Source organism: Lontra canadensis, unplaced genomic scaffold (genome assembly GCF_010015895.1).
Source record: "Lontra canadensis isolate GAN:19392208 unplaced genomic scaffold, GSC_riverotter_1.0 scaffold6, whole genome shotgun sequence".
NCBI lineage: Eukaryota > Metazoa > Chordata > Mammalia > Carnivora > Mustelidae > Lontra > Lontra canadensis.
In genome coordinates, this window is record NW_022631000.1 from 27,796,028 (window position 1) to 27,799,008 (window position 2,981).

Genomic DNA, 2,981 nt, shown 5'->3' on the forward strand with positions numbered 1-2,981 from the left:
ACCACAATGAGATACCACCTCACACCAGTCAGAATGGCTACAATTAACCAGTCAGGAAATGACAGATGTTGGCGAGGATGTGGAGAAAGGGGAACCCTCCTACACTGTTGGTGGGAATGCAAGCTGGTGCAGCCACTCTGGAAATATGTATGGAGGTCCCTCAGAAAGTTTAAAAGAGAGTTACCCTATACCCAGCAATTGCACTACAGGATATTTACCCTAAAGTTACAATTGTAGTGATCCGAAGGGGCACATGTATCCTAATGTTTATAGCAGCAATGCCCACAACAGTCAAACTATGGAAAGAGCCTAGATGTCCATCAACAGATGAATGTATAAAGAATATGTTGTATATATACAACAGAATATTATGCAGTCATCAAAACCCCAAAATCTTGCCATTTGCAATGACGTGGATGGAATTACAGGGTATTATGCTAAGTGAAATAAGTCAATCAGAGAAAGATAATTATCATATGATCTTTCTGATATGACGAATTTGAGCGGCCAGTGGGGGATCATGGGAGGTAGGGAAGGAAAAAATAAAACAAGATGGCATAGGGAGGGACACAAGTCATAAGAGACTCTTAACTTCATGAAACAAACTGAGGGTTGCTGGGGGATGAGGGAGTAGAGATAGGGTCGCTTGGTGATGGACATTAGGGAGGGTATGTGCTATGGTGAATGCTGTGAAATGTGTAAGCCTGATGATTCACAGACCTGTACCCCTGGGGCAAATAATACACTTTATGCTAATAAATGAGTAGTTATGAGTACTATAAAAAAACATAAATTTATTATCTTATACTTCTGAGTGTCAAGTCCACAATTACTCCTTCTGGGCTAAAAATCAAAGTGTTAGCAAGGCTCTCTTCCTTTTGGAGGATCTAGGCGAGAATCTGATTCCCTCTTTTTTCTAGCTTCTAGTGACCACTTGTGTTTCTTGGCTCGTGACTCCTTCTTCCACCTTCAAGACTCTTTGACTCTCAAATCTTTGCTTCTATATACAGATGGCCAACAGACACAAGAAAAGATGCTCAACATCACTCACCATCAGGGAAATACAAATCAAAACTATACTCACCTCACACCAGTCAGAATGACTAAATTAACAACACAGGAAACAACCGGTGTTGGTGAGGATGGGGAGAAAGAGAACCCTCTTTCACTGTTGGTGGAATGCAAACTGGTACATCTACTCTGGAAAACTGTATGTAGGTTCCTCAAGAAGTTAAAAGTAGAACTACGCTGTGATGGAGTAATTTCACTACTAGGTATTCAGCCAAAGGATACAAAAATACTGATTCGAAGGGATACATGCACCCTGATGTTTATAGCAGCATTATCAACAATAGCTAAATTATGGAAAGAGCCCAAATGTCCATCAACTGATGAATGAATAAAGATGTGGTATATATATATATGCAATGTAATATTGCTCAGCCATAAAAAAGAATGAAATCTTGCCATTTGCAATGACATGAATGGAGCTAGAGAGCATTGTGCTAAGTGAAATAAGTCAGAGAAAGACAAATACCACTTGGTTTCACTCATATGTGGAACTTAAGAAACAAAACAAACAATCATAGGGGAAAGAAAGAGAGAGGCAAATCAAGAGACAAATCTCTAGAGAACAAAACTTATGGTTACCAAAAGGGAGGTAGGTAGAAGGATGGGTTAAATAGGTGATGGAGATTAAGGAGTGCACCTGGGATGAGCACCAGGAGTTGTATGGATCTGTTGAATCACTAAACTGTATACCTGAGACTAATATCATACTGTATGTTAACTAACTAGAATTTAAATAAAAAGTTAAGAGGAAAAAACCCTTGAAAAAAAGAGAATTCTATAACTCGGAAATTAGCAAATTACGTTACACTCTTTAAAATTCTAAATAGTTTTCTTTTAAAAATGTATGTTAAGGATGAAAAAAAAAGCACATAAATAAGAATTTCTGGTGCTCATACAGATTTTAACTAATAGTATTAAGCAAGCCAAAGTCAAGAATGTTCTACAGTTTATGGGAAAATGTCAAGGACAACAGAAAAATATTTACTTGAATCATAAATTGACAAGAATTGCAAGAAATGGGTCCATCCTCCTCACTTCAATTTTGGGAGATACTATCATAACTAAACAATAGAAAGGAAGTAGACATAAGTACACAGATCCTAGTTGCTTCTGTCCCTGCTCGTCTTCACTTAGAAAGGGTAGAAGGAATTGAGCCCAAGAAAAATAAGGAATAGTAAGAAGTATCCAGTCTATTTACTATGGTCACAGCCTCTAGGCTCAGCTGGACTATGCAAAGAACTCCATTTCCTTGAAAGACTGGAAGCACTTGCAGATGTTCAGAAGGAATGAAGTATACAATATTAAATCAAAATATCTCCATTCAAGTAAAGCCTCCCACTCAGTATCTGCTGCCTTCTTTGCAGGCAACTTGTCACATCTCAGCTTCCACTCTTTAAGCCATGCTTAAGGATTTCTTTTTGGTAAAGTTGTTCCATTTCATCTCACAAAACTGAAGCCATCTACAAGGCTGCCAACTTCTCTCACTGTTCTGCACAGTTCCAAAGCATAATCTATTGGAGCAAGGATAGTTTTCATGCTAGCACGTAAGTACCTCATTGTTGCCGATACTGTCTTGTTACTTAATGCTTTAATAGGGTCTTATTATGCCAATGGAGCCATCAAAAAGCCATGATTAATGTCTAATCTAAACATACTACACATACAACTTTTTTCCTGATTTGTCTCTCCATCTGTGTCTACAATCTTACTAAAGTTCTCAATAGGAGAAACTTATCCCTGAGGAGACATTAGGCAATGTCTAAAGACATTTTTGGTTTCACAACTCCGAGGGAGTAAGGGAGATTACTGCTGGCATCTAAACGGTACTATCAGGAAACAGTACTAAACATTCTACAATGCACATAACAGCCTGCACAACAGAGAATTATCCAGTCCAAAATGTCAAAAGT